Source organism: Tyto alba, unplaced genomic scaffold, assembly GCF_018691265.1.
Source record: "Tyto alba isolate M040663 unplaced genomic scaffold, T.alba_DEE_v4.0 Super-Scaffold_45, whole genome shotgun sequence".
NCBI lineage: Eukaryota > Metazoa > Chordata > Aves > Strigiformes > Tytonidae > Tyto > Tyto alba.
In genome coordinates, this window is record NW_024881321.1 from 19026361 (window position 1) to 19039698 (window position 13338).

Here is a 13338-nt window from a genome sequence, read left to right on the forward strand (position 1 = left end):
ACAGTGGTGGAAAGAGCTGTCTGAATCGAGCCATTAGATGGCAGAATTGATCAAGCAATAATCTGATTTCAGTGCTGTTTAGTGTATGCCCCAAACCAGATGGTTTAAAGAATAGATAAGAAGTAGCAGCTGGTGCTTGCATACACTCATGAAATACCTTACCTGGCCTACCTGCAGGCACTTTGAGCTAACAGAGACCACAGTATTTGTATATCATTTCCAGAAGCAGCACTTTGGGGACTGGGGATCAGAGCATTAATCAATGAGCGTTGTTAGATCTTTTCTAGGCGTGTGCCTTTGAAGACCTGTACCTGTGTAAATATTGACCCTCATGATGCTGTCTGTCTATACATTTTTGGCAATAGCACAGGTACAATCCACTTGTGTGTTTCCCTAAATACCATTGCTTTGAGAGGTGAACTGAATCTGCCCAGTCAGTTTTTAACTGCAGTTAGTTTCTTTGGGCATCAGGCAATTTCATTAAATTACTTACCATTTTCAGCAGTTAAATTCTGTGGGAGGTGATTTCTAAAATTATGGCCATTTTTTTCCAATGTAACTGCAATATCTTCAGATAAAAAAGCACAATACTACCAAATCTAACAACCCCCAAACCCATATAATTTCATTACCTTTTTCCTTTTTGTGAGAATAAAAAAAATGTTATTTTTAAATCAATCTGCTGTCTCTAGTAAATTATTTCAGCATTAACTTTCTTAATATTCCTCTTCCCATTAAAATTCCCTGTAGTGTAATTGCTGTTCCCAAACTATACACATCTCCAGCTCCAAATTAAGATATTTTATGTTTTCCCTTAGTACCTAAAGATAGTATTCCATATTGGTTAGTTCACACTAAGGAAAACTAGAGAAAAGAACTTAAACAGAATTTAGATCATCTACAGATAGGATTATCAATTTTGTGGGCAGAAATAATATTGACAGGTATGCCTCTAACTGGTTGTTCATACAGATGTTTGAATATGTTACATCCACATATGTGATTAGCTCCAAAAGAAACAAAGGATTTCAGCTCTTTCTTCCAGGATTCAAACTGGCATATTAATCCCTTTCTTTCAGAATTTCAAGTCCGATGTTTGTTATCTTTTTTTTTTTTTTTTTTTTTTTTCCCCTCCATCTACAAGTGTGTACAAATTCTGATAACAAACTGGTCTGTATTTCACAACTGACTTCAATTTATTTCTTCTTTACAAGGATATTGGGACTCATACCTCCTAACATTAAGTATCTACTTCTGAACTTGTCACCTGGGATCCCTTTACAGTCAGTGGAAAGCAATAGTCACTTCTAGATGCAATTCATCCCATCTATTTTAGATGTCTGCTTTAGGATGTGTCTGCTCTAGAAGTGACGATTTCTCTCCAGTGACTATAAAAGGAGCCTGGGGGGACTTAGCTGAGATACAAATTGCCAGTCTCAACATTTGGTCAGGTGAATCCCATGCTGAGAGTCTAAGGTCTTGCAATCAGGATTGCAATATTTCACCATCTCTTTGGATAAGAACTGGATGCAATCTGTATCTGTTTTGCTATACAGAAGTAGAATACAAGGGTCACAAGCCACCAAAGACCTATCTTTTCAAGGCAACCAAAACACTTATACTTGTAGAGTATACTAATCAGGATGATAATGTGTATTTACGTTAAGAAGGAGTGGTGGGGAAATCACATTAATTAACTGAAAAATGTATAGTAATGAAATGTAAAAAAGGTATTAAAATTAAATTGTAGCAAATAATCATGATACAAATGATTGTGTCAACCATTTGTACAATTTGCTTTCTATTTGACTATACAGTGATCTCATTTTCACTTCACTGAATAAATGATCAAATCTGCTAGACCTAAATTTTAAGCTGAAACAAGCAATAAGATAGCTAGAAAACCACTTAATTAGCTTTAGTATATTTGAAGGACCACTCTTTCTCTCTTGATGTTTACTTTGTTGTGAATGACAGTAACCCTATAAATTTAATAACTGTGAGAGTGGAACAGCCTCCCTAGCAAATTAAAACACATTAAACTTTCTTCACAGTTCTCATTCCCAATAGCTATGATCAACACCGGAATGGACCTATTTATCCTTTTTCTGTGGTTTTGTGTGTTTTGTTTTTGTAACCACAAAGAAGTGCCTCAATATAAAGAATATACAAACTGATTTTTAAAGCTGACAGTATTCCTTCTGCTATTACTTGCTATAGACAGTGAGTCAGCACATACATGATGAATTTCTAAAGACATACTCTAAATCACCAAGACTTCTTCAGTATGTGGAATCCTAGTTCTTCACTTAATTATATTCCCTTCTAGTTTCCTAGTCAGTCAACAGTTGCCAACAGTGTGCATCCATTGTGAGGTACCTCACTTGATTAACAAACATACCTACCAATCTGATGTAACAGATAATCTATGATGTATAAACATGTTACAATCAGTTTCAAAGGAGCATCAGAAGTAATTTTGACTAGCATTCTGTATGTATGATAATGGGCTGTTTCAAAGGCTACAGTGAATGTCCAGTGAGTCTCTAAAAATACAGTGAGAAAACATCTCCAGTAGATGTTTGCATCAATGGTTAAACATCACCCCTCCAGTTTTTATTTCCTTCTTGTTGTGTGTGTGACATTCATAGACAAACCTGAAATGAGTTAACAGTAATTTCAGTATTTTTGAGTCTCCCAGAGAAGGTGATCTGTAGGGCTTCATCCAATTTTTTTGATATGGTAAGTCTTGACTATGTTATTCTCAGTACTCTTATTAATTTCTGTTTCTATTTAGCTCCATAGAAGGTTATAAGTGTCAGTAATTTATTTCTTGTTGAAATAATTAGAGTAATGCTTTCTGCTCTCAACATTTAGCAGCCTAAGGACAGCATAGGACCACTCAGTTTAGTTCATTGCTTCAGGTAGCTGATATGTGAAATTAAAAAAGTAAGCCATGTTGATTGGACCCACATGGATATATATTTCTCTGGGCTGATGAACTGAACTGAACTTTTAGAATTAGTGTTGGTATGAATAGTCATAGTTTCATACTCAAAATACTTGTTAGATACTCTCTGTAATATTCCCTAACATGAGTCTTTTTAAGGGGAATTATTGATACTAAAATAAAATTTCAAAGTTGGTAAATATAAGGCTGTGTAAAGAACAAATAATTTTTTAAGCATTCACTTTCCTCTGAATGATATATCCATCCTTTAGTTTATCTTAATATTCAAAGGGTTTTCATAGTTGTTTATGCTTTAAGATATTTTTGAATAGTTTTTATAGCTAAAATATAATTATTCAAACTAAAAGAACCCATAACATTGAAGAAGTGGAGACAGTGAGAGAGATTCATTGACCTTCAACAAGAAATGCATCTAGATAAGCACTGACTCTAAGAAAAAAACCTTTAGCTAATTTTGGGCTGCTTAAAATTCCTGTGAGTTTTATGGAATGTCTCATCCTAGAGACAGTGGCAGATAGACATTATAATTTTATTGCTAGTGAATGTAATGAAAGGTCTTTTCTTTTTTTTTTTTTTTTTTTTTTTTTTTTTTTTTTTTTTTTTTAGAATTCACAGCTGCATAGTATTTCTCTGCTTAATAGACTTGTTTCGGATACAAATTTTAAGAAACTTCATTGATTTTAGTGGATTTATTCTGGAGTTCTGTACATATTAATACATCCAGATTTTGTTTGTACTTTTAAAATTCACTCACTGTGAACAGCTATATGTTCCCAGAACCTTACCCAATTTTATTTTTACAAAGCAAGCAATTAGGTTCAACACAGTCAGAGTATGTAAAGAAGATTGTTATATAGTGCTTCTTTTGTCTGACACAAAAAGGTATAGCAGTTCTGTGACACTCACTCATAAGTATGTCTCTAGGAAATACAGACAAATTCATCCCTAAGATGCTGTGGCTGAAGTCCATTCTTCTGCACAACAAGTGTTTTATCAAAAACATTATTAGAAAGGGTGAACAAACGGGATATCGTCCAAGGTAGCATATACCCTGTTTTACACTTCATATTTCCAACACTAGCATATATTAATGCCACAAGTGTACTAATTGTTCCCTGGGGGATGCTGGGTGCCAGCAAGAAGTAGCAGTGATAATTGTGATATCTAAACTACCTGGAAGATATACTGAAACATATGTATATATAGGATTGTGAGCATTGTTCTTTGATATTCAGGTTCATAGCTGGATCACTTTATTTAAGGATATCTCTGAAGGGATTTCTTGCTCATATGATTCTTATTTATAATACTGTGTTGCTTGTTTTCATGATCGATTATAACCAAACAATACATTTCTGGCCAACTTATGAGAATACTATCAGCTACCACTTGCATTGCGCAGTCCATAATACCTCTCTCACAAATTTAAGCCAATCTTTACAGTTCTATGCAATCTGCTGTGCCATGGATCAATGAGAAGCTCAAATGAGGGAGTGTTACAGCCACCCTGTAACTATTGCTTCTTCCCTATGCAGAACTCTTGCCGACTCATTGACTGCTGTTCATGTCAAAACTGTTTTGATACTTATAATCTGATATGGAGCCCTGTTTTTAAATGGATTTTCATTACCTTTTTCTTCTTTGCACTTTATTCTAAAAAAAGACCTGACAAAATAAGTGCTATTCTTTTTTTGACTGCCTGCTTAACATGGCCTATATTTTTCCCCAAACAAATGAATAGTGAAGAGAGGGTTGATATCTCAGTAGTTAATATAACTGTTGATGTTTAAGGCATAAGAATTAAAAAACACCAAATCCAAATAAAACTGGTCTGGGAACATGTATATAAAATACCTGTATTAAGGAAGAAGATATTTAATGGACTGGTGTTAAGGCCTTTGATTATGCAAAAATAAATTTCCTTCGAGTTTGCTTTGGAATATTATATCTCATTACGACAGCAAGCATAATATGAGTTTGTAAGTTCTGGTTACACAATAATTCTGATCCATACCCACATTTTAGATGTTGATGCTCTTTGTGATCTGTGGTACAAGCCCCAACTCACATGTAATTGCTGTTGGTATCCCTTGGTGCAATTAACACTGGTGCAAATACTAACACATTTATTAACTATCTGATGATGGGCTGGGAAGCACTCTCAGCCATTTCTCAGATGATATGAAATTGGTTGGGGAAATGTTTCCTGCCCTGATGGGCAGAGTTGTTGTTCAGAGGTAGCTCAGCAGGCTGTAGGAATGGGCTAACGGGAACCTCATACAGTTCAGTAAAGGTGAATGAGAAAACCTGCGCCACATGCAGCAGTATGGGCTGGTGCTGACTGGCTAAGAAAAGGTGAGGTCCTGCTGGACAACCAATTGGATGTGAATCAGACCTGTGCCCTTGCAGTGAAAGAGGCCAACCACGTCCTGGGCTGTATTAACAAGTGGCGATTCACCTTTATTCAGCACACGTGAAAGTCCATATCTGAAGTATTTTATCTATTCTTGTGTTTCTCAGCATAACAAAGACACTGACATCCTGTAACGAGTTCTGTGGAGGCCACCAAGCTGGTCAGAGACTGGAGCCTATGACATAAAAGGGGAGGCCGAGAGAGGATCTGTTCATGCTGAAGAAGTGGAGACCTCAGGGTCAATCCTACTGTCATCTACAACTACCTAATGGAAGAGGATGTTATGTTTCAAAATTCTGCTGTGGTTAAAAAGGAGATCCATCTCATACATGAAGCCAAGAATTTGTTACTAGTCTAATAGAAATCTTAACAGTCTAATAAAAAGTTTATTATTATTGCAGATTTAATGGTTACAGGAGAAGAAAATAAATAATACTATTTTACAGAAAAATAAAAGTTTATATATCAGTAATATAAAAATATTGTAAATATTGTTATGCATAAACTTCCTAGCATCTACCACTTTCCTTGACCTATTGTTTGCCCTATCACTGCTCCTCAGGGTCATAATATTGATAGTTTTCATCTGGATTTTGGGGGAGCTATTGGAAATAATCAGCATCTGAAGTGCTATCCTGTGAGGACTATGATGTCGAAGCTGATGTGTTCTTTCTCCTCACTCTAATATCCACTAGGACTCATTTTTATGTTTGTTAAGCAACTTTTACAACTTGCTCTTTTTTGATTAGTTTACATCTCCACATTACATCTGCATTTACTATATATAGTGCCTTCTATATATGCTTTATTCTCTTTGTTACCCTTAAAACTAGTTTTCTGCAGCTTCAGGTCTGCATTTTTTATGCCAACACTAGTGAACTGCTGATAGGCATTGTGTCTCCAGTGGCAAGCCTGTGCCTTTTTTTAATTACCTCTCACCTGTACTTCTCTACATCACGTCACAGAATCACAGATCATAAAATTATTTGGGTTGGAAGGGAAATTTAAAGATCATCTAGTCCAACCCCCCTGCTGTGGGCAGGGACAGCTTTCAGTAGATCAGGTTGCTGAAAACCCCATCCAACCTGGCCTTGAACATTTCCAGTGGTGGGGAATCCACAAGTTCTCTGGGAAACCTGTTCCAGAGTCTCACCACCTTCAAGATAAATAATTTCTTTCTTGTGTACAATCTAAGCTTACCGTCTTGCAGTCTAAAGCCATTGCTTCTTGTCCTACCACTACAGGCCTTGGTAAAAAGTCTCTCTCCATCTTTCTTGTAAGCCCCTTTTAAGCATTGAAATGCCACAATAAGGTCTCCCCAGAGACTTCTCTTCTCCAGGATGAACAGCCCACACTCTCAGCATTTCTTCATAGGGGATGTTTTCCAGACCTCTGATCATGGTTTTTGCCTCCTCTGGACCTGCTGTAACAGCTTGTGCTGGGTTTCTGTGGTGCAGTTTTTTGGTAGTGGGGGAATGGGATACAGTGGTGGCCCCTGTGAGAAGTTTCTCGAAAGCTCCCCCACCTCCAAGTCAGACCCACCTTTGGCCACGGCCAAACCAATTAGCGATGGTGGTTGTGCCTCTGCAGGAACATATGTAAGAAGGAGAACCTGAGGTTGAGGACTTGTGAGGAGGAGTTGGTAGAAGGGCAAACACCAGGGTCAGTGGAAGGAAGGAGGAGGAAGCAGGAGGAGATGTGCTGCAGCAGAGACCCCTGTATCCTGCGGTGGGATGGCAGGGCCGCCCCCCTGCCACCCGCGGAGGTCCACGGTGAATTAGAGGCCAGCCTGAAGGCTCAGGAGGAAGCCGCTCCAGGACAGGCGTCTGCAATTAAAAGAAGCCGGGACCCTGAGGGGAGAAGCGTCCCCGCTGTTGTGGTTTGGCGCTGGGAGGACTGAAACACGCGGGAGGGACCCACGCCGGAGCAGCTCGGGAACGGCTGCGGCCCGTGGGGAGGCCTCACGCTGGAGCAGGTTTGTGGAGGACTGTCTGCAGTGAGAGGGGAGCCCCGTGGAGCAGGGGAGGGGTGTGCGGTGTTCGTCCCCTGTCCCCAGAAGGAAGGAGCGGCGAGCTGGTTGTGACCCCCATCCCCTGCCCCCCGCGCTGCTGGGGGAGGAGGGAGAGAGATGGGGAGCGGAGCTGAGCCTGGGAAGAAGGGAGGGGTGGGAGGAAGCATTTTTTGGATGTGGTGGGCTTCTCACTGTCCCACCTTGTCTGTTAAGTGTTGTCTTTGTTAATGTTTGAATTAAAGTGATGTTCTTTTTTATTTCCCCTAATGAGTCTGTCTCTTGCCCGTGACTATAATGGGTGAGTACCTCTCCTTGTCCTTATCTGAATTCCTGAACCTTTTTGTTTAATTTTTTCTTTCCAATTCCTGAGAGGGGAAGGGGTGAGTTGATGTCTGTGTGGTGCTCAGTTGCTCTCTGGGCTCAAACCACAACAGAAGGGGAAAGGCTTCTTCCTCTTGTAAGAGCACTTTGGGATTTTCCTCAGGTGTATGACTCCCCATTTGATTTGGGACTCAATCGGACCACTAGTGTGTCTTCCCTTCTTGTGTAGTGCTCATGATATGTCTGTTTGGAATAATTTGATTGCTCTTGAAACTGCAGGAAGAAACATTTTTACTATGTTAGCATAGGTTCAGAAAAAGCAAAAGCAATATCAGGGAGGGTTTACTGTATGGTCATCCCTTTTAACACCAATTTACTTTCTCAAGACTTTAGAACAATTTCAGAATCATAGAGGCAGTATTGTCTATATTTCAGAATTAGTACTTCAGTGAGGCTGTTGAAAAGCATGTGACTGCAGTTCAGAAAACTTTACATTTACAGTTGTGCTTTGTGTAACTAAATACTGTGTTTGTGTTTGCTGAGATAGCACCCTTGCTTTGGTATCTGTATTTATAATCTCTCAGTATACCTAGAACTTTTGCTAGAAATCCTATTTCTGAACAACTGAGTAACTAAAGAAAGTACATCTTAGCAAAATAGGATGTCCTGCTTTATAATCCTTACTATGTCAATATTTTCAAACCCGTCTTAATATTTAGATATCAAAAATATAGATTAATTTTAAGATGATGTAAGCTGTTTTGAGTTGTAGTCTTACAATATTTTTTAAGTCAGACAAGTATTTTGAATATGGATGTTTATGACTAACTTCAGATATTGACATATAGCACTGTTTGGTGTTGTCTTAACTGTCTAAGCAAATCTGTTAACAGACCAGCATTTCTGAATATAAAATTCAGGAAATTTTGGTGTTTGGGAAATTAAACTATGAGATGATTCTTTCATCTGTATATAGAATCTGAGGAGACTTACTTTATGCCTTGGTCAGAAAAAAAGACATTATAATAAACATATGATTTAGGATCTGACTGTATTTGGTTTACATGGCAAGGTTTTGGTGGCAGCAGGGATTGCAAGGGTGGCTTCTGAGAAAAAACAGCAGAAAGCTGCCTCCATGTTGGCCAGCTGCCTCTAAGACAGAGAAGCTGCTGGCCAAAGCTGAGCTCATCAGCCACTGTGGTAGCACCTGTTATAGAAAAAATTTTATTAACTGTATTCTTCTCTCTGAATAGTCTTGTTCAGTAGATAGAGATAATTGTCAAATGGGAGTGGGGTGGGGTGGCAGAGATGTAGGGGGTGTGGGGGTGTTAGAAATCTGATAGATGTGATTAGATCTTGCAAGGAAATAAGAGTAAACTGAACTGGAGAAATGTAGACAGAGGCCAGGGGAACACCCCAGTGACTATTGGGGAAGATTGTGACAGGTTTTTTTGACATATGGGAGAATGACTCTCCAGAATTTTAGTAATGAATTGGCAGCAAGTGTGTTTGAGGACCAAACCACCTCTGACATCTGCAGCTATTTTAAGGTTCACACACCAGAGTCAAGAAGAAAATTTGAAAGATCTTATATTACCTGGAGTTCCTATACTTGTACAATATGTAGATGATTTGTTACTTGCCAGTAAGACATATGAAGATTGCTTGAAAGAGACTATTTGTCTATAGTCTTAGCGGAAAAAAGTCATCATGCATCTCTTTCTAAGATTCAGCTGTGTCAGCAAGGAGTAAAATATATAGGATTCATACTAAAAGAAGGACAAAGATTAGTAGACCCAGAACAGGTCTATGCAATTGTAGAGATACCTCAATCAGTAACAAAGAAAATAATTGCAGGATTTTTAGGCTCAGTAGGATACTTCAGACCCTGGATACCGGGGCCAGTGGAGTTAAGTAACCATTGACAGATGCTACCAAGGCAGAGAAAGTGGAACCAATATGTTGGGGTTCAGAGAAAGAAAAGGCTTTCCAAACTCTAAAAGGATCTTTAACATTTGGATTGCTGGATTACTCCAGGACCCTTCACCTATTTGTACATGAGAACAAACGAGTAGCCGGCAGAGTCTTTACTCAAAAGTTAGGTCCACATCACCACTCTGTGGCTTAGTAATCAACACAACTGGATCTTGTAGTGGTGGGGAATAATTCCTGTGTTACACTGAAAGCAGCAACAGTGACCATCACAGAAAGAAGTAAACCATTAGTCCTGGGCCACTCAACAACCATGTATATCACACATGAAGTAAAGTGATTCTTAAACAACATACTACACAAGCATTGTCTCCACAAAGAGCACATTGTTATGAATTAATGATTTTAAATGCGGATAATATTACTTCAGAAAGATGTGATGTTTTGAATCCAGAAACTTTACTGCCTGCTCCCTCCAATGGTGAGCTGCATCATGATTGTGCTAAGGTAGTGTTTCACTCTAGCTGTCTATGGGAAGATCTGTGGGATCAGCCTCTAGAGAACTCAGATCTAATCCTTTTCACTGATGGATCTTCATACTATGTGAATGGAAAATGACACACAGGCTATGCAGTAATGAGAAACTGGAAGCAGAACCTCTACAACCCTCAGTGAGTGCCCAAGGGGCTGAATTAACTACATTAACAAGAGCAGCCTGGTGGGGATGCAATCAGTGGATAAGTATTTATACTGATTCTAAATATGCTTTTGGAGTGTGTCATGCAATGGGTATGCTATGGAAAGAATGAGGATTCCTTACCTTGGTGGGAAACAATATTTCTGATGGAACTGAAATCCAAATGCTGCTGGAAGCTATTAAGCTTCCAAGGGAAATTGCTGTAGTACACTGCCCAGCTCATACCAAAGGATCCAGCTAAATTGAAAGGAATAATGTATGGTCAGATAAAGCAGCTAAGGCTGCTCCCCACCAATCTATACATGTGTCTACCACCATAGCAAATCCCTCTGCTGTGATGGTCCAAATATCAATAATTCAGCCCAAATATATGCAGAAGTTACTCAGGAAGAACAGACTCGATAGGAAAGTTTGGAGGTTGTGAAAGATGAAACTGGAATTTGGACTACTGGGGGAAACACATTTTACCAAGAAAATATTTAATGACTTTGGCTAGGTGGTTTCATGATAAAACAGGAGGAATGACAGCAGTTGTTAACCAGATTGAGAAAACATGGGCAGCTCTTGGAATACATATGGCCGTAAAAAGGATTGTGAGTTCTTGTCCCACATGTTGGAATTTTTCTGATGTGAAACCCAAATAGGAGGTTGGAGGATGACCATGGGCATATTTCCCATTCCAAAGACTGCAAATTGATTATGCTGACACGCCTTCCATAAGAGAACTTAAGCACCTGCTGGTAATCATGGATCAGCTCTCAGGACCGTAGAAGCTTTTCTCACCAGGAAAACTGATACTGCGGGAGTGGTCAAAGCACTCTTGCAGGAAGTCATTCCTAGATACAGAATACCTGAAACCATAGAATCTGATATGAGTTCTCATTTTTCATCAGGAATGCTAAAAAATATCTATAAAAGTTTAGGAATACAACGACAGCTACATGTTCCATATCATCTGCAGTCCTCAAGACAGGTGGAAAGAATTAATAGGTCTCTTAAAAATAAAATTGCTTGAACGTGTAGTCCAGTAGGTTTAAAATTACCTGAAGTTTTAGGAATAGTGCTATGGAATATTAGAAATATCCCTCACCAATCCCCAGGGTTGTCACCATCAGAAATAGTGTTTGGTAGGCACTTAGGTGTACCTGGAACCTTTGTTCTTGCTGGAACCAACTTCTTAGCTGGAGATGGACAAGTTACCAAATTTGTATTTGGGATACAAAAACACCTACAAGAGAACAGGTCACAAGCCAAGTGATTTCAACCAATACTAGCTGGAATGCAAGTACATGATAACTTGTCTGGAGATGCAATAATGACAAAAGCCCACCCTCACAAAGCTAAGTTGGACCCTAAATGGGAGGGTCTGTATTCTGTGTTATTAACTTACTTTGCTGTAAAGGTTACAGAAAAACCTTTTATGTTACCACTTTTATGTTACCACTTTTATGTTAAATGACTGCCCAAAGAACACCAGCTAGATGGACAACTATCAACCCCATGGGACTCCTTGGAGTTAATCCTACTTTGGAGATTGAAACAGACCGTTTGATCTTACCAAGGTTGAAGGAATCCCAGAACCATGTCATTTTTGTTTTCCTTCTAGAGCAACCTGGACCAGGGAGTCACTAGCTGCTTGGCCAAGTGGACCATCTGAGACCATAAATCAAGGACAGTGTCCTATTTGGTGTATTCATCATCCTTACAGAGTAGCAATCACTCCATGCTCAATTCCAAGAGGGGAAGGTTTGAAATGGCACCAGCATGGTTGGCTTTGGTTATCCTGCAATCACTGTGGTCCATGTCATCCTGGGTGGTGTATTAGTAACTGTCATAAAGGTCATTGGGAAAACCATCATCAGGATTTGGGCTGGGGAAATATAACCTGAAAAGGCGCAGCCACATACATATACTGGTGCTGTGCATGCAGGTGGCACCAACTGCCAAGTGAAGGAGTTAGCCATGAGACCTAATGTTTTATTATTGGATTAAGATTATCTACTATATCTCCTTAAAATAGGACTAGAGTGGATTGGTTCTCTTTCTTTTATGCATCTGGGCGAAAACAACAGACAAATCATCACCAAAATGGACTCAACCATGCTTCAACAACCCCATTCTGTGAGAGTTATTCTCAGAACTGTAATATTCTTAGGAAATCTTTATAAGGATATTGAAGAGTTGTGATACAAAACCAACTATAGATGGACAGGGATGCCCAAAATAAAGGGAGAACTTTATAGAAGAAGTTGGATCAACTGTGTTATTCTCTCTGAATAGTCTCATTTAGCATTAATAGCTTAGCACTAGTAGTTAAAGTAGCTGAAGCCTTAGGCAGCAAGAGCTGACCAAGAGTAAACTTCTTCATAAAACCAATGCTGCTAACACAGAATTAGCTGAATCTAGAAGATACAAGTAGAATGAAGAAGATAAGGACCAAGGAAACAATTCCAAGAGAATGAAGTAACTACAGAAAAAGGCCAGCCCAGTGACAGTGAAAGCCAGTAAGAAATCAAGAGACCACTGACCAGAATTAAGTGACTGGACTTGGAGACGGAGTGATGGGTGGTATCGGTATGATTGAGAAGTGTGATCTGGGGAAGGGGTCCCTCTGCTGAGGCACCCAGCTCGAGCTGTAACCTGAGAACTAATACAAGAGGAATTGGAAACCTTCACTTGGACCTTATATTAATCAGCAGGCGATCCTAGGGTTGGACCCTGTTAGGGTGCCTGTGTGCATAAATCTATAACAGCCCCACTGTGATAACATATTTAAGAAGGGGAAAAACTGCTACACAACACCAGCTAGAGAGAGGAGTCATAATATGCAAGAGAAACAACTCTACAGGCACCAAGGTTAATAAAGAAGGGTGGGGAGGAGGTAGTCCAGGTGCCACAGCAGAGATTCTCCTGCAACTTGTTGTGAAGACCATGGTGAGGCAGGTTTTCCCTTGCAGCTCATGGAGTTCTATGATGAAGCAGATATCCACCCT